The sequence below is a fragment of the Talpa occidentalis genome, unplaced genomic scaffold, assembly GCF_014898055.3.
Source record: "Talpa occidentalis isolate TD23 unplaced genomic scaffold, MPIMG_talOcc4v2.1 talOcc4.4, whole genome shotgun sequence".
In the NCBI taxonomy this organism is placed as follows: domain Eukaryota; kingdom Metazoa; phylum Chordata; class Mammalia; order Eulipotyphla; family Talpidae; genus Talpa; species Talpa occidentalis.
Genome location: NW_023604295.1, coordinates 34836514 through 34861834, shown reverse-complemented (window position 1 = coordinate 34861834; position 25321 = coordinate 34836514). Strand labels below are relative to the sequence as shown.

At 37.3% G+C, this 25321-nt stretch overlaps 1 protein-coding gene across 4 annotated transcripts in view; it reads right to left on the bottom strand.

The window, feature by feature from the left end:
* LPP (LIM domain containing preferred translocation partner in lipoma) overlaps window positions 1–25321 on the bottom strand; it is a 640196-nt gene that overhangs the window by 279294 nt on the left and 335581 nt on the right. The window contains exon 1 of one of the 4 annotated variants that reach the window (XM_054700435.1): window positions 4403–4445. The exons of the other annotated variants lie outside the window; for them this stretch is intronic. The gene's annotated coding sequence lies outside the window, so the exon portion shown is untranslated. Of the gene's footprint in view, window positions 1–4402; window positions 4446–25321 lie in introns of those variants that run through there. 4 annotated transcript variants of the gene reach the window in all.

Genomic DNA, 25321 nt, shown 5'->3' with positions numbered 1-25321 from the left:
TTCTTTTCATCTTACAACTTTGGAAGGAAAGCACCCTGACAGCTTCTAAAAGAGCCTGAAATGGCTTATGAAACCACGTTGTCTTAGGGTTGAGCTTCTGTTATTACTGCTCCCACGTCCTCACTTCTGGGAATATACTGCCATGTCAGAGGCAATTTTGCAAGTCTTAATTGAGGAGGGACTCAACTTTTCAGACCACAAATTAAGGATCGGGAAATCGTCCCTGCTTAGGGTGTAACAGCTAACTGTAATGTTTCATAGCCATAAATACAGCAGGCCCATTTAGCATGTTTCCCCCTCAGGGGAAAGGCAAAGCTGCTGCAAAAATAAGTTATGAAGAAAAGGGGAATTTTCCTTTCAAATGAAAAAAGGACCAGAATAAATGACTTTAATGGGTTCTTTGATGTATGAATTTCAGGAAGGGGGGATGTCTTTCCTTGTGTCTATTACATTAGAACAGGTATCTAAAGGTGAATACCAAGCACTCTCCTTAGCTGTAAAACCGAGCATTTTAGATTCCTCCCCAGCCCATGAGAAATTAAACTAGCAAGGAGAAAAAACAGCTACTAATATACACCTCTGTTCATGGTCACAAAACAACTTTCAGGCAACAAGCAGCAAAGCAGTGAGGAAGATGAAGTTTGAGAGCAAGAACATGCCTGCACAGAAAAAGTTTCTGTTGTCCTAAGATTAAATGCTGAGGCAGGAAGAGATACTATTCTTGAAGCAAGTGAGAAAAGATGGTAAAGTGCGATATTAAAATGCAGCACACTGGAATAAGTTTGCCTCTATAAAAACTGTTATGTTCTGTATGTGATTTAAATTAATGCCTATATTTGTTGGAGATAAAATTAAAATGAAGATAAATGGTGCCAACATATAGCGTGTTCGCTGGAGCAATAAATAAGGCAGTGAAAGGTACTTTACATTTCAGTCACATCTATCAGAACGGGGAGCTCAAAGCATTTGAGGAACATTTGTTAATTAAATGCTATAATAGGTTTGTGAGGCACCGAGACGTTAGCATATCCATCTTTCAAAAAGAGCCAGGGAGGTTCAATGACCCAGGGCCCTTTGGACGCTGAGACTGTGAAACCCAAGGTGCTGAGGGCAGCTTGTGTTCCACTTCACCCACTGCTCTACCTGGTGACACAGCCAGGACACGGAGCAAGCTGCTGCTGTCCCAGAACAGACCTCAGACGTCTAGCTCTCTCTGTTTATTAACTCCCTCCGTGGCAGGCACAGTTAAGCTTTCAAGAGAGAAAGGCAAAGATTTTGATGTGCATAAACAATAGTTCCTCCTGACCTCTCCCTCCCCGGCATGAACATCCCCTGAATGATTAAATACTGTCACATCATTTATCCTTGTCTGGAGTATTGATGAGTGACGCCCTCTCAAACAGATCTCTTCAATTCTGTCCTCCACATGTCCTCACACACTAGTGAGCAGAGGACTCGGGGTGTTTCATCTCAAGAAGCTGCTATCTGTAGAGTAACTGCTCTTAGCAACGATGTGGTCAGGCTTCTTGTCATAACAACAGTTGGATCTGCTTTTGTTCTTTAAGACAGTGATGGCACAAAATAATTGCAAATTCTATGGAAAGTGCTGAAACAAGTCTCTTAAAGTTTACACATCAGGCTGTTTATTTTGTTTAAAACAAACCAAAGGGAAACTGACCTCCTTACTACTACCAATTCCTTTTAGATATAAATGAACAAATTTGAACCAAAGCAAATTCTTCACAAAAATGCCAAGTCTGTAGGGGCCTCCCCAGTGGTGCAGCGGTTGAGCGCTGGGTTGTGAAGCTGCCCGCAGCCTCTCCAGCGCTGGTTCAATCCCCAGCTGCCGGGTGAGGGTCCCACATGGCGCACAGACCTCTCTTGCCGCCCACTGCTCCCCTCAGCAGTGTACTTCGTCAGTCTGCCTGCTCTGCTCTCCCCTATGGCTCTAGTGAATTCTCTCACCCTTCTGCGCTTCTGACTGTACCCAGTGCTTGTATAAATAAATAAATAAATGAATAAATCTTTAAAAATAAAATGACAAGTCTGTAAAGGACTAAAGAATATTTAAAGAGCTGGGACTTCTCCTGAGCCAGGTCTGGATAAACACCAACGGTCTGAAGTGGAATAAGGACCACTCAAAGGGATGACTATGAACTGTGCGCCTCCTTTCTGGATTATCTTGAAAGGATTATTAGAAAGATCTGACTACTACAGAACTTGTTGAAAATATCAGGACGTGTGTGCAATGGACATAGCTATATATAATATTTATACCCATAAGTACATACAAGTCCTAGAGCTTAAAATACATTTTTATTGCATCCAGTTTTATTGGGGGCTATGTTTCTAAGTGGACATTATCTTTGAAAAGGCAAAGAAAGCACCACAATTAACATGGAGCATGAAATTAGACTTAATCTATGCCCAGAGGGGAAATCCTTGCTGAACAAGTATAACAATTGATTTTTTTTAGCAGTTCTTTATCTCTTCTCCTTTTTAAAGGACAGTTAGCACAACTGAACAATTACTTAGGAGGTACAATACAAAGCTTTGAGTGCAGCTCTTTATACACTTATCAAATGAGTATTATAATTTGCTATAATTCTCCCTCCTGATTATATACAGTAGCTATTTCATTCTCTAAATAATATCTTATATTTTTTTAGAAGTTGGTTAAATTGCTTAGGAGGAGAATATTAGGCTCAGTTTCTTTGAAGGGTAATATAGTGGGAGTGACTGTATAATTATCTCTACCGGGCTCTCACCCACTATTCAATGTCGTCTACTATATCTATTGCTCTCCTGTTGAGAACTCCAGTTAATCCTACTAACTAGCACACAGGAAAATGAGGAAGGCGGATTTTATTTTTAACTTGGGAATGAGAGAATAAGAGAAAGAAATACTAAGATTGATCAAATCTGGTACATTTGCAATTTTTATTTTAAGCCATTTTAGATATATGTGCAACCAAATAGGCAGAGTAATTCTGGTGTTCTAGTTACTGTACTTGTGTTACAGGATCCTATCTGGTACTTGCTGCCTGAGACCAATTGTCCTTTAAGCCACTCCACAGCTGGGCTATTTTATGCCTGGAAATTACTACTCTATTCTGAATGGGGAGTTTTATTTTCTTTAAAATTGATGTGGATTTTATTCTCAAAATGCCAAGCATTCCAAATGATTCGCACCCACACTAGATTTTTAAAAACAATTCAATAGTTTCTAGCAGGAAAAAAAATTAATACAAGTTCTTCAACAAATACATCAGGATTTCAGGAAGAATCTCACTTGCCAGTGATGTTTGGTCGTGTGTCTATGTGTCTGACCCTTCATAAGAAAGGCAGAGAACTCAAGGGAGGGCGTTTACTCATGTGCACATGACACTGACACACAGCCTGGCATTTTTACCCTTCACTACCCCAAATTATGAATAGAGAGCACTAATTGCATGCAGATGTTAGAAATTACAAGTGTAAAGTATGTTACACTCCTGAATTAGTGAGTAGGGATACGAGATTACTACTATTCAAAACTGTCACTAAGATGAAGTCATATTCATTTAAAAACTGATTACCATTCAAAGTAGATTCCAGATTACCTGGGTTGGAGGTGAAAATAATAAGTGTCTACAAATGGGTATGAGATTTCTTTTTAGAGTGAAAGAAAAAAAATCTAAAATGAGATTGGGGCAATGGTTGCAAAATTACTGAAACAAATCAGTGAATTATTAAAAAAGAAACTGTTTGCCAAAATGACACGTTTAACGATTAGTATTTTTAACAGTGCATCCAGTCACTAATTCACATATTTTAGGGTTTGGAGCTAGATTGTTTTGGCTCAAATTCCAACTCTGTCACATGCCAGCTCAACAAGTTATACTCTGGACCACAATCTTTTTATCTATAAAATGAGGAGAAATGACAAGCTTCCTTATTGGGTTGCTGTGAGTATTAAGTGAAGTGACATAGTAAGTTCTCAATGAATGTTGGTTATCATTCCATACTTATTATTTAATTATGATTGCTGAATACTAGAAACAACAGACCATTTCTGCAAAGAGTAGATGTCAGGTAGAATTCTACATAAAATGCTGGCTAGTAAGCACTATCTTAAACAATGCAAAAGACATACTCTTAAATTTCATTCACAGTCTAAGATTCCCCCAAAACAAATAAATCACCAGATTTATGGTTCCAAAACCTCTTATCATTTCCTTTCTAAAACTTTCAGTGTTTCAGTCTTCTCCCAACCACTACCTACACCAACCCTAGCTCTCTAAAGGATGAAAAACAAATACAGAAGTCCATTGCCTTGCACAGAATCCACTTATATTTCTAAGTTGGCCTTCCAATTCTTACCAAAATATTTTTAACATAAATTCTTTCTCATTCCACATACCTCATTGTCTAGGTACTTCAAATCCCTTACCCAGCTGAACACACTATTCTTCTATATACATTTTCTTTAGCCACTGTAGTACCTTCTACCTGGATTAATTGTAGTCTGTCTCAAAAAACTCCTAGATATCCTTTGTGACTCAAATCAAATGTCATAATCCTCCAGCTGTCCTCAGCCTTCCTTGTGACCTCATAGTAAGATACATGCATTTCTATGAAAGCAGACATTAACAACCTCTGCCTTTGGACCTAGCAGACACTGCCTTTACTAACTGTTCTCTGTGCTGCAAGTTTACTGAGTTATTGTGTGTTTCCTTTGTACCTTGGCACATTTTCTTTCCTCTTCCAGAAAAATGCTTTCCTCTGTTTTCTCCACAGTAACAACCCAGCAAATCCAGGTTTTTCAGACCTATTTCGAAATGGCCACATGTCAGAAGTCACCCCAGGTTTCCCTAATACTTTTTTTCCTTCCTAGGAATGCCCATTAATAACCATGAATATTGGTCTATAGTACCAGATAGAAAATATTTTATTGGAGGATATTTTTTGAGTATCTCGATTTTGTAGATGTGTTGTCAATCACTATAACCCTAGCATCTAAAAAGTCCCTGGCACAAAAAAGATGTTCAGTAATATTTGTTGAGTGAATGTATTGATCATCTCCTTTAAACACCATTTGAGTTGGTAAATTATGTGGTAAAATCTCTTATTAAAAAATGAGTTACCGATCTATGTTTTATACCATAATTTAACCTCTCAGTACTGACAGAGTTCTTACATGCTTGCCTCCTTGTTTTGGAGCCTGATAACCATAATATGTTCAACTATACTATTGACATTTAATAAAAATGAAACACTGTGCCAGATTATAAGTCATTGAACAACTTTCTACAAACGACAAATTTATAAGATGCTCCTCAGTAGTTAAGTTGATAGTGTTATTACAGCTCACAGAGCAAGAAAATTCATTTATTTCAATATCTACATTTCATAAATAAGGAATTGGGTTCAGGAAAAGCATTAGCTAAAATCATGAAACAAGATCCCAAAAGAATGCCTCCTTCCAAATTGATATCCATGGTATCGGACATAAGGAAGATTTATGTCATAACTAAAGCCATATTTAGCTTTATGACTACGGACTATGCAAGCACCAAATACTGGTGATGAGAACTATATTTGGAAATAAATAGATCATCAGGGTTTTTTTTATATGATCAGATTAAACAGGTGTTGACAATCATGAAAGAAGGAATAAATAAACTATAGACTTGGCATGAGTCATTATTTGATGGGCTATTTCAAGACAGAATTGATATTTCTAAATAGCTGATACCAAGAGAGGCAATACCAAAGAACCACAGAAGTAAAAACAAAAAAATCACTAGTGATTCCTTTTATGGAATAATTTCATAGTCTATGAAAAGTTACCACATAAGGTTTAATAGTATTGGAACTTTCTAGTTGGAAGATTTTAAGCTTTTAAAAATTCTCCAAAATTGACACTTAGGAGAAAATATGTGACTCAACTAGATATCACTAGCACTGTACAATGTATAAAACTAGGGAAAATCATTCCATAGCAATGTTTTCCAGTGTACTCATTTAGACCAGAGAAAAAAACAACCTGTGCACTAAGGACTCTCTCCAGAATGAAAGAACTTCCCTAAACTCTCAGTATACACACATTAATAAGAATACCTCACTCCTTTGCTCCCAAGAGAGAAAAGGGAACATCTGCTACCTGCAACCTAAAATTATGGCTGTGTATCTCCCTCACATGGGACTGTAGGCTTCTATTTTCTTGGCCCAAGCTGCCTCATTCCAGGTACTCAAAACACCCCAGCACATTTCTATGTCTGGGCACATGTATTGCTCTGTAAATGCAAGCTCTTACTTGACGTTGAGATATCACTTCAGACATCAACCCCTCAGAGAAGCATCACTTGACTTTTCTAACAAACATCACTTCAGACACCTCTATCTGCAGTTTTATCCTGTTTCACTATCTGAATTTGTTTACTGACTTATTTATCTTTACATGCCCTTAGTCTTTCCTCACCATTTAAGGTCAGAGTGTAAGAGGAACAGTGAAGAGCAACCTCCAGGCCACTGAGTAGGACTCACAGCAAACTCTATGACATAAGGTGGAGCTTTACAGATTCTAGCCCCCTGAGTGAGATTTGATGGAAGTAGATGGTGGAGATGGGACTTTTGGAAACTAAAATGCTGCTGGGCTCTCGCCAATTGAACTTCTGACACTTTGACAGAAGAAAGGGTAGGGATTGAAGAGTAAACTTCTGGTGATTGGGGATGACAGTAGAGAAGTCACAAGCTTGCCAATGTAGCTTTGGCTTGGACCTCAGTTTCTGCTCAGTGGACTCAATCCTGGATAGGACAAATTATATCTGGTCACATGACAACCTGTGTTCTCTCTCTCTCTCTTTCTCTCTCTCTCTACCCCTTCCTCCTTCCATCCCTCCCTTCCCTCCACTACTCCTCCCTTTTCTCACTCACCAGGTAAATCTATCCTTTTATTGTTGTTTCTTCCCATGTCTCCTTTTGATCCTGTCTTGTCTTTGTTCTTAAGGTTGCAGCTGAGGACACATCAACTGGGTGAACCTGATCCCCCCCACCCTACCCGGTTTGCTCTGTTTTAAGAGGAAGGACCTAAATTGCCATAGTTACCCCTTATTCAGAATACCCACGTTCATACAATGCAGCAAGAATCAATAAAGGTGTGGCGGATGAAATATAAATAAAACAACCTGAATTTACAACCTAGGTCGTTCAGTTACCAGTCGTGTGATCTCTCACATGTCTTCAGACTGAATGAACTCAATGATGAGGAATCATAAGTATATTTGATTCATGGTACAGAAGTCATGAGATTTGGTGAAATTATTTCGCAAAACCAAAAATATGGTATTTGAATAATGATAGAAGTATCAGTCTCTATAAATTACTATGTGTGAGATTCTATTCTAGTAAGGACATTACTCAAATAACATTATGCCTTTGATTACAATATGAATTATTATTTGCCACTGAGAAAAACATAAATGGTGTCATATTAATCTATAACTTAATGATCTCTTATCACACCAATTATAAAAAAACTAGCAACAACAAATGTTGGCGAGGTTGTGGAGAAAAAGGAACTCTCCTGCACTGTTGGTGGGAGTGCAAACTGATCCAACCACTATGGAGAGCTGTGTGGAGATTTCTTGACCTACTAAACATAGAGCTTCCATATGATCCAGCAATTCTACTCCTAGGTATTTACCCAGAGGACACAGAAACATCAATTCCAAAGAGCACCTGCACCCCTGTGTTTATAGCAGCACTATTTACAATAGCTAAGCTTTGGAAACAACCCAAATGCCCAAAAATAGATGACTGGATCCAGAAGATGTGGTACATATACACCATGGAATATTACTCAGCATTCAAAAAAGATAAACACATGCAATTTGCAGCAACATGGATGGAGCTGGAAGGGATCATGCTCAGTGAAATAAGCCAGAAAGAAAAAGAAAAATACCAGATGGTCTCACTCATAGCAGGAATCTAGAAAACTTAAATAAGGGACCAGGAAAAAGAATAACTATAAGAAAGTAAAAATCAAATCAACAAACAACTATGAACCAGAGACACTCTATGGGGGGTGGGGGGCAGGGAGGGGAGGGATTGGGGTCAAAATAAGGGGGTTGCAATTGTATGAGGAATATAAAAATAAAATTTATAATAAAAAAAGAGGAAGGGAGCTTCATAGAATAGGATTATATATTTAATCCTCCTAACAATCCTATGAGATAACAACCCTATTATTATTCCCATTTTTATATGATGACACAGACACAGAGAAGTAAATTGTTCAAAGTTCTACAAGTTTTAATGATGAGGAGAAAAGATTAAGGACTCATGAAGCTCCAAGTTTCAAGTCTCCATTAAAAAAAAAAAAAAAAAAAACAAGAGTTTTCTTTTCTTCTCTAAATTATGCAATTGGACCAAGAAAATGTCCTCATGGAAGTGTACTTCATTTGGAGTTCTAAGACTCTCATGGAAAAGTATTAAAAAAAAAATACAAGTTTAAACACTGAACTGCAAGTTTTTATAATTTGCATATTCTTTTCATTTTTATTTTTTTTTATTTTTTTTTAATAATAAATTTTATTTTTAAAGTTTTTGCAGGATCAATTTGCACTTGTTTAGATTTTGCTTTTAGGTTTTTGTAATCTTTCATTTTTCTATTTTCATCAAGATATGGCAGCTTTTTTGGAGATGAGTCAATTTGTTTTTAAGTCCTTTCTGCCCTTCTGTAGCTGCCACTCTCCTTGCTCTGGGCTTAATGGCCATTAAATAAATGTTGCTGACTAATTAATAAAAAAAAAAAAAAGAGATCCCAGTTAGCATCAAGTCCCACAGCATGATATTAAAAAAAAGTCACAATTCATGCATATATTACCATTAGCTTCCAAATATGATTAGTGGCAATCTTTGTGTAATTTACATAAAGAAAGAGCATGGCTTTATGAACTCAGCACAAAATCTGGGGTGCAGTGTGCATGCTGGGGGCAAGGGAAAGCAAATCATAGAACACATTTCAACATCTGAGTGTGGTATTATCAAGACCTAATCCCTGAACAGAGTGTTTATGGAGATCCTAGTGGACATTAAAAAAAAAATGGAATTTTTGGTGAGGTGGTAAAAAATGGCTAATGAATCTAATATGAAACATGACATGGATTAAAAGGCAGACAGACTTCATGATGCTGATTTTCAAAACAATATTCTTTTATGTATAAAATACTGTGATGCACATAAAAATTATGTCCTGTTTGCACATATGAAAGTCAGAATGTGAAACACAAAATCACCTGTGAAATTCTAATATACTTATTAGGAAAAGCAATCATGGTATAAATCTTTATGTAGTCTTATATAGTGAAGACTGAAAAGAAACAATTATATGGTTTTGAAATTGTTACTCATCAAAGATCTTTTGTATCATATGAAAATTTCTATCATTATAAAAGCTTCCATCCTCACACAGGTTAAGAACTAGAGTCTGGGGCCTTCCTGGTGGCACAGTGGGTCAAGTGCAGCTCTGCGAAGCTGTTCGCAGCCTCTGCAGTGCGGGTTCCATTCTTGGCCAGCCAGGGAGATTTCCACATGGCACGGCAGACCTCTCCTGTCTCGCCCGCTGCTCCCCTCAGCAGTGTATTTTGTCAGTCTGCCTATTCTGTTCCCCACTCTGTCTCTGGTGAATCCTCTCACCCTCCCGTGCCACTGGTCTGTACCCCAGCTATTGTATAAATAAAAAAAAAAAATCTTAAAAAAAAAGAATGTGAGTCTGTTCTAAAATCCCTTTGTCTCTGAAACCTGAGGAACAGAATATAATTTCCCCACCCACACCATCTCTTAGTGGCAAGAGATGACTTGCATATTCTGGCAAACAGCTTTGTCCATTTCTGTAAAATTCTGAAGTGAGTAAAAGAACTTCTATACATTTTCCAATAACATAGGTTTATGAAAATAACCTTGAGGCATAGTAAAATTCCCTATTGAGCCATCAAATATTAAATGATTTCAATTATTTTAATATCAAATGTGTTTGGGTTCTCTATTTGCTTGTCTACATTCTTTCCTCACAATCCAAAAGACACATGCACTCAACATAATACTGATGATCTAATAAAAATTCTATTTAGGGTTTTAAAATGTTAGATATAATAATTTTGAATGGACAGAAATAAAATAAAACCCTTTAAAAGATATCAAAGTCTTAAAATAGCTCACAAGTACTTTCTAATGGGCTCATTGCTATTGTAATTCTAGTAATCAGAAATTTATAAGGAATGTGTGTGCATGTATTGCTAATTTTTCTCTTTTAAGGAACTTGAAGAAATGTGTTTACTTGGACAGGAACTCCCTTATCCTATATGCATAGGTATGTGTGTATATATTACAAAGGGACAAATTCTATCTGTGAGAAATTCAGCACTTTGATGTGATGGAATGAGAAATGTTGAAGTGTTGAGGGTGTCAATTTTACTGCTAGGGTTTTATGATATCAGCTTCAATGAAACATTATTGTATGTTAGTTTTATCAACTGTAAAAAAGCTAATGCAAAATGTTGTTCTTATATACTTTAAAGAGTCATTAAGATGTGAACACATTGAACACATTGTCAATTATTTCTTAATAAAACTGGGGGGAAAAGATGTGAACATTACTTGAAATACAAACCTTTAGTAATGACAGTAATTTCCTTTATTAATCATGCTCTTATGGGAAGATTTCCATTTCAGAAGCTAACAGAATTTCACCAAGACTACACACCAAAAACCACCTAAGCATTGATTTTAATGTCTGGATCAGCCAAATGATTATTTTACAAACTCACTTTAAAATCTGTGAAAGTAGGCACATCTTATTGCAGATAAGGGAACAATGCTATGATGTAACACTGCCATGGGAGACAAACCCACATGAGCTTTGGTATAAATTTGAACATTAGAAATAATCGCATGGTCCACACTGCCTTCCAGCTAACATAAAACTTGTGAGAGTGCTACCCAATAGTGTTATAAACAAACTTTGAAACCACACTAAAACTAAGTACTACTAGAATCCATCTAGAGGCAATAGGAAAATGAAAACTATCAGATCTCTTAAGTTATAGAACTTTCTAATTAGCAAGCATTTGGAAAGAAATTCTACTTTATTTATTTATTTTTTAAAAGATTTATTTAGTTATTTATACAAGCACTGGGTACAGTCAGAAGTGCGGGAGGGTGAGAGAATTCACCAGAGCCAGAGCAGGGAGCAGAGCAGGCAGAAGGACAGAAAGACACTGCTGAGGGGAGCAGTGGGGGCAGGAGAGGTCTGAGCGCCATGTGGGACCCTCCTCCGGTGACAGGGGAGCAGTCAGGGATCGAACTGGTGCTGCAGAGGCTGTGTCCAGCTTCGCAACCCAGTGCTCAACTGCTGCGCCACTGGGTAGGCCCAAGAAATTCTACTTTAGATAAAGGGTTCACCACAACTTCTTAATTCCTCCTTTTTTTCTACCCCATTGACATTCCTTGTCTATTCAGGGATACTTCACCCAGATACCTACCAAAATTCATCTGTATATACCAAAAACCTACCTCTAGGATATGTCCATTTTAAATATTATTTGCCTTAGTTGTCAAATATATCTTTTCCACCTTTCCAAGACATGAAATATTTCTCCCTTTACTCCTTGAAATACCATTTGGTTATACCAGGTTAGAAGTTAGACCCCTTTAGCAACACCTTGACTATTACTGTTATTAAACAAAAGGGGAGAGTTCTTCCTCTCTCCTTGAGTTTTCCATGTGAAGAAACTTCCATGAAGAAATATTCCTGACCTCAGTGTGCCTTACTACCTTCTCTTAAGGAGGAGCAGTGATTTAACCAACTGACGACTATGAAACAAAGAACAGGACCAGTGTGACACAGCCCCTTTGGAATCCCTTCCAGCATTTGTTGCCTGCAAACATCAGACTTTTCTGTTTTTTTGAGACCCAAACTTAATTGGGGTGGAAGAGCTATCCCACCTCTAAAGAAGCATACAAGAGTCCAGAGCTGACCACAGTCAAGGAGTCAATCTGTCCCTTCAGAGGTAAAACATTTATATCAAAAATTTCCCTTGACCTAAAGCTAATGTCCATCTTCCAAGGAGGATTTTATCAGTTACAAGGCTGACATTTTGGTTTTCATCTGACTGAGTTCCCTATTTCTCAATGACTACTGATAAGTAGATATGAGGGGCATGATTGCATGATTTAGTTTGTCCCATTTGCAGTCACAATGTTTAATTAGGTTCATCCCCTTATTTTTCTTTCAGCCATTCTACTATCAGTTAATTCTCAATCACCCCCAATGTCTTTTTTTTTTTTTCCCTTAAGTCTTAGGTTGTGCAGATTCTTGAGAAAACCAAGGAACAGCACATTTGATCATCAGATTGGAAGTGGGCCCCAACGTTACACCATAACAGTTAATGGTTCTGCTTGTGTTTATTTCTTATCCCAAAGTACCCATATAGTTTTCCTTGGCTTCACACCCTTCCATGACTTCTCCACGTATAACTACCCCTCCTTCTTTGGAGAAGAGAGAGCATAATATTTTTCCCCTGGTTATTCTCTTGTCATCAATATATCTCTCTTTCTATAGAGAAACGCCAATCTCTCTGCAGGAAGAGAGGCAGAAAGGCCCAATCTCCATGCTAAACAAATCTTTCCAGTCATGTTCTTGACTCAGGTCCTTTATGCCTCCCCAGAGCCTTGTTTCCCACCTTCACTCCTTTCTTCACACTCACTAGTATTTTCCATGGCTCCAGTTCCACAAGTGCCTGCTCCAGCATTTGGACTTTCACTTGGTGGGAGGGGAGTAGCCACTTAACTTACTTCTCTTCTTCTCTTAAGCTATCTTTTTTTTTTTCATTTTCACAGCAAACTTCTTGAAAAGATGGGAAAAAAGGACACAGCTGATGAGACCTAAACTTGAAAAAAATCCCCACTAGTTTGTAAAGCATCAGAACCAGAACCTAAGTCTTTTGAATATTTCTTGAGCATGTGGACTTGGATTTTGCATCTTTAAAACCTTCCATTGACTAAGTTAAAAATTCACTACAACAGAGGAGTACATAAAACACTGAGTCTCTACCACAGCCACAGCTCTGTTTAAGGAAAACTCTTCAACAAGTTGTTTGTTTATCTTTAATAAATATAGTGCCACAGTTTTGTAACAGGTAATTCTGAATCCTGGCCACAACTAATTGGATCAGAGATTGAATGAAAACCAGATCCCAGAGATGTGTTAGAGGAAGATTCCTTCCCAATTTGTACTGGAGAGGAACCAGCTAAAATAATGGATCCCATTGCTTCGAGCATTTGAGTGGAAGGCATATAGAGAAAGAACAACTGGTAGCAGAAATAGAAGGGAGTGAAGCAAGAGCTGTACAGAAGAATATGAAGAAGCCACAATATAGCAAGCACCGTGATATAGTAACAACCATGGTGAGCAGAAACTAAACAGAATCATGTATGGTAGCAACATTTGGAAGCAGAATAAAAACAGAGAAACGAAGTCATAGGAATGGAGACACACTGGATAAGGAAATAGTGGGTATTTACTTCTATGAGGATGGCATAATCAGATACTGTTTTATCCTTAATGATATTCCAAGTTTCCGAGAGGCTGGGTTGTCTGGCTGCTGACAGGGATTTTGGACTTCTTTTTCTTTGTTCCTTACCATAAATTCTCACCATCTAAAAGTCATCTAAGGTAAGTTTAAGCACTTCTGACTTCCTGCAACCTGAAAGGACCTAACCATGAAAGAACTGAGAAACAATTTATCTTAAAAGAATTTAGACAAATATAATTCAGGCCCACAGTGGTATATTATGGTTGAAAAAAAAAATAGCTAAGCTTCTGAACAGAATGGAACACAATATAAAAGAAAGGGGGAAGATAGTTTATTTGATGTCTCCTTGATTGCAGCACATTGTTCTATTCGTGACTTGGGAAATATCTGTGAAGAGGCTCTTCTGCAATCCATAACATACAAGCCATTCAAATTATCTCTGTTCTCTAGCATACCCTTATTTTCAGACCTCAACCTCTATTAGTTACCACCAATATGAAGCAGTTGGGAAATGCAGAAAGAGGCAGGATGGCTGGGGAGGAAGTAGAAGTAGGCCTTAATATTTTATATAAAGCATACAGAAAGTTGACTCAAATGCTTAAAGCCTGCTGATGTGAAATTGTTTTTCCTAACAAAGAATAAACTAAAGGTATTTTTTTAGTGCATTGCACCATTTGCATTTTTAATAATGGTGGGTATATTTATTTCATTAAGTGTCTTATTCTACTTGAGTGACAGTGCGGCTGTTTTAAGCAAACAAAACTTTCAGAAGAAAACCCTACTCTTCTTCCATGCTGAGCACTGTATCCAAACCACAGAGCCATGGAAAATAACCTTCCCAACATTTACTCTCCTGGCCACTGTGTCTGTTTAGCAAAGTGTCTGGATTGGTCTGAACAACACATTCCCAAACAACTAAGTGAAAGCTCAGGTGGATAACATGAGTTAATAAAAGGATTCTAACTTTTGGGGTGGTGGTTGAAACTGACTTTTGATCAACCTCAGACAAACAAGCAACTCCAGTCTGGAAATCTAATTCTGGATTTACACATACACAAAGATACACATTCAAGGAAGTTCACCTTAACAGTACAAGTCATAAAGCAAGCCTAGAGCCAAACTTTAATTTCCATCATTGTAGTACAGACTACCCAATGGTACACACATCTTACAGAGCACAGGACAGGGGTTAAAAACAATATAGCAAGTCCCTGTTTACAGAGATGGAAAGATCAAGTTGGAGATGAAAGATACTGTTCTAATACCATTTATGTTTCAATTAAATGTTAGACCACTGTATGTGATGCGTGATGGTAAGATAGCCAATAGTAATGATTACTTTTGAAATTTAAGGATGAAGTTGGGGGAAGTGGTAAAATGAGAAGTAGAGTGCATAGTGAGGGAAGTTCTAACCTATGTGCTTCTGATTGCTAGATCCTGTTGTGATGAGGATTTATTTTTTTACTCCATGCACATATGTGTTTCCTTGAAGTAAGGAACATGATATCTGTAACATGCTCCAATGTGCTGCATGTGTGCTTAATAAGAGGGCAAGCATAGAACAGTGGAGGAATCTCTGAATTCAAAATCAGTAGGACCAAGCATGAAGCTCTGCTCGACCACTTTAGAAGAAGGATTTAGGGCAACCCACTCAAGATTTTATGTGATACTAGGATAACAGTTTCTGGTGAGGCAAACCCCCAGTCTAAGATGAAGGCAGAACAAGAATAATGAACATAAAGTCACTCTATGAGCTGCAAAGCACTCTATAAACCTCATCTACCACTACCCTTCCTGTTCATATTATTCCTCAAATTTCTCCAGAGAGTAATTGATTAGTTTGTGACAGTAGATAATATGCTTTAGACTCCTGTTTGAGCCACACTGTTTTATCCTTTTTCTCTCCTTTCATTAAGGTCTGAAATAAAAACAAACATCAAATGAGGCCGTAGGATTTTATTTTATCTGTCACATACTGCTGTCATTAAACACACTTGAGATGAGTGGGTTTAGTTCAAATAAAACTGCTTCTTTCCCAAACTCAACAAACACAAAGCAAGGAGAAAAGGAAGCCTGCACTTGAATCGTGTTCAGAAGCACTGCACGTTACATTTCAAGAAGAAGATCCATCTGGCAGGCTGACACAGTAATAAGTTCTTTTAATTGTCAGGTCAGGCAGATTACAGATCTAGGCTGTCAATTCTTTCATTGCAATTTTATTTTGTTATTGGTAGCTCATTAAAAAAAAACTCTCCTAGTTATTTTTATATAAGAAAAACTATCTTGCTTCTTTCCTTCCTAAGAATTTAAACAGGCAGCAAGCAATTCACCCCAACAAGCATCTCTCCCTGAGCCTCAGCTGTGGTAGATCTGTGCTTGGCATGAGAAATTCAAAAAGGAGTCTATTCTGTAAGAAGTCAAAGCCAACAGGAGAAAGAAAATGCCACAAGTCAAATGACATTCATGGATCAAAGATGTGGGCACAGTTGCTTCTTGCTTTCCCTATCTTGTTTGTAAGGAGCTCCTCAGATCAACTTAATCTTGGCAGGTTATCTGCTTGCTGCAGTAAAAAGGGCAACAATCAGGAGGCCATGAAAAGGTGTGTGTGTTCAGTACAATTGTGGAGAGGCTTCTAAATCAGGCTGACCCATCCTCCCTAGTCACCTTATCTGTCACTCTCCATGCACTAGAGATTCTCAGTGACTTCCCATTCTTTTTAGAACGTTCACACTTTCAAATTGTCATCCCTTTACTCATACAGTTTCTCTTCAATGGTGCCCTACTCCAAACTTTTATTGTGCTTTATTAGAATCCATCCTTCATATAGTCAGTACTACAGAAGTAATATAAAATATGTAAAGCCTCCTAAGTTTGTCTACAACATACAAAAAGTGGGATGATAAATTTGGAAGGAGAACAACAGGCTGAAGTATTTATTAAACATTGGTGTTGAAAGAACTGTAGAAATGATCTAGTTCAACACTTTATAAAAGATGAACTAGATGATCAGAAAAGTGAAGTGATTTGCCAAAGTCAAATCATTAGTGGAGAGGAAGATTTGGAGTCTGCTCTTCTCACTTTTACTCCACTGTGCTTTCTACACCATGTTATTCCTTTACATTTTTGAATAATGACAGGGACATGTTCTGACAAGCTTCATCATGGATTTTAAGTGTGAGATGGCATTCCACTAGAGAGAGAGGAGGAAAATCAAGACTACTTATTAAAAGAAGTGTAATTTCTTTTACAGAGTCTGCCTCTTGAGACAATATTCAAGTCAATGTGCACTAAGGTAATTGTGGGCCTCGCGGGCCAATCAAAATGAAGAAATATACATTACCAAGTTTATGGAAACCAGTGAGAGCTGTTAATTTCTACACTGAAATGAAATATTCTTTTTCATTTACCAAGAAATGTAAAATAAGGGATATGTTAGAAAAGGGGGAAAATGTAGATCTTATGGGCTTAAAAACATGTTTGAAAACTTCATTTTATTCTCATACAAAAAAAGTCAGATTTTCTATGGAACTAATGAGTACACAGGCATCCTAAGGTGGATTGGGGTTCACATTCACATTCAGAACAAAGGTAGGACATTGATCTGGCAGAAGAAGGATGCTGTTTAAAATCTAGGCTATATACGACTTGCTGTTGGACTCCTGAGCAGATCGTTTGATTATCTCAACCTATTACCTCATCTTAAAATGTGGATAAGAATGCCCAACTTCAGAGGTGATTATGAGACTTCAATAACATTGGACAAAAGAAGATCTTTGTAAAGTCTAAGATATTAGGTGTTAAGTCTTGAGTTATCATTTTCAAGAGGGAAAATTATACTTAACTGGCCTCTAGAGCAGTCAGGCTGAAAAATATCACCTGGTGACTACTTCAGGGTGATGGTGGAAATAGACTGAATCCCAGGAAAAGAACGGAACAGAGAGAGGAGGGACCGTGATACTTCAATATCCCGTTAACTTAAACATATATTAATAGACCTGAAAAATCTCTGCAGCTCTGGAGAGACCTAAAAGATAGAGCTGAATTTTAATATAGAAGGTAATGGCTTGGCTTGGAAAAAGAAGAGGTTAATCTTAGAGTTAGTCCTGAAATCTGTGTCAGATCCCATATAACAAAGAATGAAAAAGTATTTACAAAAGTATGAAACACCAGAAGTCTGGTAAACACAAAAGAAAACTGACATCACAATGCCATGGGATACCTAGATAGTGAGCTGAGGCCTCATAAAACTGGATGTGATCCGGAAGGATAACTGCAGCCTACTATCCCCTCCTGTTGCGTGCAGTGGAAGAACACTTCCAGCGCAGCAAGAAATAATACAGATAACAGATGACAAAATGAGCCCAGGGCCCCCTACAGGAGGAAAGTAAACCTGCACCTACCAGGTGTAGTCTTTGGATTGAATCTCTCTATACATTCTCTCTCCTAATTCTAGCCATGAGGAAAAGCAAATATATTTATTCCTCTCTTACTGATGACGGAATTAGGATCTAGAGAAGCTACATAACCTTTCAGCACTCATCGAGTTTCTGAGCAGTTGAAGACCAACCTGGGTCTATGGTACGAGAGTGAGACTAGCCCTTTTGATTTTGTCAAATAATGGTTCCACATCCCAGCCTGACAGGGAAGGATTGGAGGTGCTGGGAGCTGCAGATCAGGAGAACTGCAGGTCAGGAGAACTGCTGTGAGGATAGGCATTCAATGGAAAACGTGGTTTTAGGAACAGTGTTATAGTCACATTTTAGGAAGTGCGTTTATGTGAGGCAAGAAATTTTATTTTCGATGATGAGAAATTAAAGGATTCTTGGTACCATTTTCAAAGTAAAAATATTTTTCTTTGTGGCACTGGTGTGATGAAAGGATAATAAAATATGCATAAATATAAATATAACTGGTGTGGGTGTGGACAAAGGAGCTAATAGGAAGTTTTGTTTTCTAGTTGTGAGTGGAACAGTTGATTCCATGAACACAGAAGTACAATTAAACAACATTCTCATTGGTTTCCCTTACTAGATATAGCACTATACACTCCAGCACTAGGTTTCAAGTAACTGTAGTTCTTATTATATCATTATCCTTAGTACATAAAAATCAAATTATATTAGTCCCTTATCATAATGTTCTAAATCTTTTCCATCCGGTCCATATTTCATATATCATTTTACTCTTAATGAGATCTTGAGTGGGTAGTATTACATACACACCCGTTTGAATGTTTAGAACTCAATTTTCACCCTCATTGAACAGCTTTATGCAGCTCATATATTTAAAATGTGTGAATCATCAGATATTTGTGATCATGATGGTGGGTCAATTAGTAACTGAGGATTGGGTCATCCTTCACTGGAAGGAATTACTCCTCAGTACTCACCTAGAATTCAAGGCTAGTGTGCTAGGATTGGAAGAGACATAGAAAATTAACTGCTTCAGCCTCAGCCCCTACATGTTATATCTGGGAAGCCGGCAGCCCAGCGAGGGGAGGCTCATATTTATGGTCACAGAGTTAAACAGGAATAGAGGCAGAGAATACACTATAATCAAAATATTTTATTTCTAATCTATAAAATACTTTCTTGTCTTCCATTGGAGGCAAAAAGTCAAGGTCATTACTCGATCATCTACTCCTCTTCCACTCCCCCCATGAATTCAAAAAGAACAAAATCATTGCTATCTGAGAAAAGCAGTCCTCTGTACATGTCTCTCGATAGATGAAAAGCTAATCAAATATATCCAGTGTAATCTTTTTATCCTTTATACCATTACAATCATTTTGACCTTCGGGGAATTTGTGGTTTTATATTGTTTTTCTTTAGAACAGCAAGTGGCAGGTAGAATTGGCAAAATAGCTATGGCATGGAAGTTGTGTAATTCTATTCACTGAATTGTTTGGATGAAGGTTGAGAGTTTGATTTTTATCCCATTTGTCTTCATTTGCTCAGAATACATCCACTGAGCACTTAGCCCATAACAACCACTAATGTGTTAAACATGGAAAACCCAGAAAAAAAAGCACACACACACACACACGCCTCACAATTAACAAGTTCCCAGTCTAGTCAGAATATACACAGATGACCACACTTGTAATTAAAATACAGAATGTGACAAGTGCTACAAGAACGTGTCCATGTCAGAGAGGGTGGGAGGCAAGGTCCAAGTTACAGAGTGAAGGATAAGAAGGGCAGGGAGATAGAGAAGAGTAAAAATAATAATTATAGTTAAAAAGATACTAAGGGGCCTCTCTGGTGGCACAAGAGATTAAGTACATAACTGTGAAGGTCTCCACAGCTACTGCAGCACAAGTTCGATACCCGGCAAGAGAGGTGACACACATGGTGCAGCAGACCTCTCCTGTCTCGCCCGCTGCTCCCCTCAGCAGTGTATTTCAGTCAGTCTGCCTGTTCTGTTCCTCAATCTGTCTCTGGTGAATCCTCTCACAGCCCCCCACACCTCTGGCATGCACCCCAGTCCTTGTATGCATAAATAAATAAATATTCTTAAAAAAAAGATACTAAGAATTATGAAATACTTACATAATTAGAAAATGCTAAGAAGAAAAAGACCAAGAGTTGGAACTGCATACAGCCCATTGGAGAGTTGTACAAGAGAGAGAATATAAAATCAATGTTGCCATTTTATGAACTGGTTAAAAAAAAGGGGGGGGGGCATAGGAATTGGAACAGATCTTTGTTCATGATATCTCTTTCTGCCCATGGGTGTGATTGTTAAAATATATGATTCATTGATGGAGTTGCCCTTTAGTACACTCCTCTTAGTCCAGTGTTGATTGAGATGGGGAAATCCTCTTTTTAAATAATTAAATAAACAGTTTGGCTATGTTTTAGACTTGTAAAGATTTAGCTTTAGTCATATATTTCAGAGAAGAGAAAGTAAATAAATATCAAACCTCTATTTTCTTTTCTGATGTATGAAGTCACTTCTGAAACTGTTAATAGTGTCATTATTTGAGCTCCTGCAACTATGAATGGCAAAAATTAAAATTGAGGGCCTGTTTAATCTTGTATATTCTGACTTCTAACTCTATATCAAGTGAAGACATCGTCCTTGAACCCCAGACTCAGATAGACACTTTTCTATTCAATAACTTCAAAGTCTAACAGATCTTGAACATATCAGTAAACAAAATGATCCTTTCTCCTTAAACAAAACAGAAAGTGAGTACAGTCTCCAAAGAAGTAGCCACAGTAGAGCAAGACCACCAACTACAAATGTCAAGTGGCAGAACAATAAATAGCTCAGCACCCCATACAGTGTTAAGGAAATTACAAGGGCTTACTTGTAATTTGGCAATTTGATCTAAGGGTTTATAGAAATAATTTCTAGATGAAGGGAATGATAAATTTAAAAGACAATATAGAATTTTTTTTTATTTGAGATGATTTATTCAAAATCAGAAACACAGACTGGAGACATTTGTACCCATTTAACATGTCCTGGCCAATATTTATATCATAATTCTTTAACTTTGACATACTTTTATTTATGTTGATTACAGTTCACTTTTTATTCTCCAGTGCTTTACTCTCAAAACCAAATAAGAGTCAGTGCAGGGCACTTGGCTGCATATCTTCAACTAATTAGTAATTGTGAACCATTAGCAAATATTATCAGTCAACACAGATACGTACTGAACTACTATAAATGGCCTGCCACATTAACAAATAAGAAAGAATATCATACTAGATAATAAAGCACAAATTCAAGAAAATGATCTGAGATAGAACATTATGTGAACAAGACTTGTGATATAACATTGATGGATGATCAACAGTTCTGTAATACTTATTTAGAAAAGTTATTTTCCTTTGGCCAAAGACAGGTCATGGTTTTCAAAGATTTGAAAAAAATTTAAAAAGAACTGTTTTTAATGGTATAAAATGCATCTATCTGCAAGAAGACCATGCTATAATGATTACACACATTTCTATGACATAGGACTAGTTCCATTTTCATTCCCATTTCCAGGGACACTTACACCGATCCACACTCCAGACTAAGCGAACTGTGCATGTTAGTGTTTGTCCCAATATATCGCTGAATGATATGTTATATACCCCAGAGGGTCCACCCTCAAACTCTCCAAGTTCGGGAAAGCCTGATTAAATATATTTTAACAACTAAATAAAATTTTCCCTTATATAAAACCATTTTTTTAAAAAATAATAGAATAGGACCATTATAGTTTTAGAGAGCAAATGGACAACTTTCTATTTTTAAAAAAAATATTTATAAAAACTTTCAGTAAGATTTTGTCCTAGAATTACTACATTGAATATTGGAATGATCCTGTGGGTAATGCCAAGATCAATCATTCAGAAACTACTTTAATTTCAAGTTTGAAGTGGTAAAAATACCTAGCCTTGTGTTAAATTCTGGTATATGAACATGATATGATTTCTCAGGGAGCCCATGGTCTAGAGGGGAAGTTGCTATATTACAATACCATCAATTCATTAATGATGAGAAAATGCACACAAAAAACTACCAAAAAAAAAAAAGCATGATAGAGAATATAAGACAACAAATCCAACAAACTGTAGAGAGGGGCTATATGATTTTTCAGGATAAAAAGAAAACATAAGATAGAGTTATTTCTGCTAATATTTATTTCATTTTTTAAAGATTTATTTATGTATGCATACCAGAGCTGGGGTACAGGCCAGAGGTGGGGAGGGGGTTGAGAGGATTCACCAGAGACAGACTGAGGAACAGACAGGCAGATTGGCTGAAGTACACTGCTGAGGGGAGCAGGCAGCGTGTCAGGAGAGGTCTACTGCATGTGGGTTGCTCCCTGGCCAGCTGGGTGATCAAACTCATGCTATAGAGGCTGCAGAGTGCTTCAGAGGTTGCGTCCTAACCCCTAGCGCCACCAGGGAGCCACTCTGCTAATTTTTAGATGGCTTTATTCTTAATGATTAGCAATAACATTGACAGGTCAATTACTACATGACCAATATTGTGCTAAGTATTGGTCAATCTTCAATCTTCTCAATAACCCTGTTAGGTGGATAAAAGGGGGGAAAAACACCTTTTTCTCCATTTAAAAAAGCAGGAAAGAATGGTAAATAAATTGCCCAAGTTTAAGCAAATGATAAATATGGAACTAAGATTGAAACCAGGACAATGATTCCAGAGTGCTTGCATTTAACCATTATTTAGTGTGGGCTCCACTTGGACAAAGGAAAAGTAATATGAGTCTGAGTCAATAATTCAAAGTAAGAAAACAGTTTTCATCAAGGAAATCTCAAAGATCTAAATCCAGTGGTACAATGTTAATCCTTATGGTATTTGATGCATGCAAACAAATTACTCACTCATTCACTCTTGATTTTTTTTTCATAATTTTATCTAGGACAACAGTTTGCAATTTCTCCTCCTACCTCAACATCCCTGCTCATGACATATTTTGATGGTTTCTCCATTTGTCTGAGATACAATAATTCTGACTCCATTAACTTAGATGTTATCACCTAGCCTCAAAGCTTTCAGCTTGTATCTTCTGATTTCTAAGTCTATATCAGGTAAAGACTGTCCTTGAGCCCCAGACTCAGATATACACTTTTCAACAACTTGAAAGTCTAACAGATATTGAACATAATGGAAGCCAAAATCTTGATGATCCTTTCTACTTTAACAAAACGAAAACAATTATCTTTCTCTCCTCTTGACATCGAACTAAATCCCATATCCATTCTTCACACCGTTTAGTCTCAAAAGCCTCACAATCATTCTGGACTCTTCATTTACTCTCATTCTACATCTAATCTGTTGTTATTTGTTGTCTTTATCATCCACATATATCCAGCACCCCACTATTTCTTAGCACCTGCTCCATACCTACCAACTAGCTATGTTTAGATGATGACTCTAGGTTACTTTCCACTCTCCATAAGCTGCCAGAGTGTTCCTTAACAACAGTCTGGTCACATGACTCTAAATGTTCCCCATCTCATGCAGAATAACAGTCATCGTCCTATTAACAGCCTGCAAGACTGTATGTGATTATCAGGGTCTCTGTTACCAGCCTGACCTCATCTGTTCTCACTACCATTTAAGATCACTCTGTCCAAACTATTTTTGGATACTTTGCTCCTTCTTAAACATGCCAGTTGCAGAAATGCTCCTTTCCCAGGGTGTTCACAATTGTGCTTCCTTTGTTTAAAAATGCTTCCTTCTGTCCCAAATATCTGCATGTCTCACTCACTTCCTCACCTTCTTGACCTTTCTGCTCAAATACCACCTTCTTATAAGGCTTTCCCTAGCCACCTTATGTAAACCAGAAACTATTATTCCACTCCAACCAAAATATTCCCTCTCTGCTTTATCTTCCCTCATTTTTCTCTATAGCACTTCACTCTATCAGACTTAAATGTTTGCTTATATGCTTATTATGCCTCTCCTTAGAGAAATATGAACTGTTTGAGGAAATACACTTAATTTTTTTTCATAGTTAGACCCAAGAAAAGAGTTTGCCACCCAACAAGTGTTCAATAATTATTTGTCATTATAATAAAAACATGACTCCTCTGGTTGCTCTTATCGGAGATCTAGAAATAAGACTTGACTTGAAGAATTCAATAGTGTAAAAAGTAATGTAGCAGTGTAAGCACTTCTAAAAGTGGTTTGTTGATTTAGAATCAAAGTAAAATATTATATGTCACCATAGATTTGGACTGTGAGTCATAGACTATTAAACTGGGGAAGCAGCTGTGTTGGACTAGACAGAAAGTAGCTGGGAGTCAGGTGATGATGACTCTAGTCCTGGTAGTGCCACCAAACTACTAGATGACCTGAGATAAGCAGCTTCATCTCTGTGGTCTCTGATAATTAATTTAAATAAAGAACAATTCACCTCAAATCTTTATAGTTCTATGTTTTGGTTTGAATTCAACTACTACTCATTCAAAAGATACTGAGTTAATACAGAGAAGATCAATTCACTGTTGTCAACACTACCTGCAAGGAAGGAAAGTAGTCTCATTTGAAACTGTGTGTCTTTTCTGAAAAATTATGCCACACCATTAACACCTGAAGTGGGAGATAGTTTGTCCTGTGCATGGACTATATGTGAGTGTTAGATATTATCAACTACAGAGGAGAAACAAGTACTCAGAATGCTAAACTATACAAAAACATTTAAAAAATGAAATTCATATGAATACCAACTTTTACTTTTCCTTCAAGTGTTCTTATTTTCCATTCTTGATATGTAGTATTACAGATGTGTGAGCTGTGATTTCTCTAAAATATTAGAGATGACCTTTAAAAATACAATCCCCTCTGTTCTCCAGCCTACAATCCATGGAAGACCAAAGCCAGTTTTCTGTCCTGCATTAACATTTCTGTGATCTGATACAAAATGTGGGCACCTCAGTTCTATCTATGCCAACACATCTTCACACAAATGACTCACTTAGTAGAAGCTCAGGCTTGACTGCCACTCTGACACTATTCCCTTTGAGGTTGATTCTACCTTGCTGTTATTAAAAGCCAACATCCTGTTGAGCTGCTATCCTTTGCAACATAATAATGCAGTTAGAACTGACAACAATAAATCTCAATTTTCCTGTTCCATCAGAAGAATCTTTCAAGTTATTAGACTCCTTCTCTTCACCAGTTTCTCCTTTGCCCTAAATCATTCTTGAACAAGCACATCAGTTAGCTGACTACCCTTACATCAAAGGAGTAGAAAAGCAATACCAATT